The sequence below is a fragment of the Nematolebias whitei genome, chromosome 7 (assembly GCF_014905685.2).
Source record: "Nematolebias whitei isolate Nwh7 chromosome 7, NemWhi1, whole genome shotgun sequence".
Lineage (NCBI taxonomy): Eukaryota > Metazoa > Chordata > Actinopteri > Cyprinodontiformes > Rivulidae > Nematolebias > Nematolebias whitei.
In genome coordinates, this window is record NC_056504.1 from 6,176,948 (window position 1) to 6,177,913 (window position 966).

The window sequence follows — 966 nt, forward strand, 5'->3', positions numbered from 1 at the left end:
CTTCTCAGAGGCCAGAACCAGGGAGCAGTCCAGATGTTCTGCAGGGGTGCATATTCTACAACCAAGGCTTACTGCTGTTTCCGTGTTGCAGAAGAAGTGTGGAGGAAGAGTCTGCTGACATGCTGAAACCTTCATCCATGTGTTTATATCAACGCAGTAAGAATCATAAAATGTACAAATCACTTTTGTTCCTTCATATTTTTAATATTCAGTCTCAAGCTGTGAATCACTGTAAATACTGTAAATAGTTGTTACTCATGAAAAATACATAAATGTGCCAATTTATTTAAAATGAAATTGCATAATTTGGGAAAAATATATATAATCCACTATCCATTTATAGTGTACAGTTAAAATGTTAAATAGTTAAGTTTTCTTGTTTTTTCTAGATATTGTAATTTACACTTGTTTTCCTTTCAATTCAACTGAATCAATCTACAAATTAAATAAAAAAAACAGTACAGTATGCTGCTCAAGTGTGTTTTAATTGAAGAATGTTTAAAATAATTCAAAACATTTAAATAACTAATTACATAACACTAGAACAATATGTAACAAGCTGGGTATGGATGTTATTTTTATTTTATAAACTTACTGCAGCACGACCTTAGGACTTTCACCCAAGGACATCATTTATACAGAAAAGACACTTGGGTTTGTCTACAAGTAAGCAGGAGACTGTTCCAAGATACAATATAATTTTATTAACACTAAGTTAAAAACCTATTCTAATGGAGGCAATAATGATTCTTAAAATAAATATTCTTTCCAGTGTTCAGTCAACTAAAAGACAAAAGGATGGTTCAAGGTAACACAAGCAGAAATTCACCCACAAGCTGTGAAGCACGAGACACGAGTGGAACAGAACCTACACGAGACTGGACTGCACCTTCAACCTGGAATATAAATATGAAATTAAGTAAACAAAAATAAATATGAATAATATTTAAGAATTACAAAACAAAC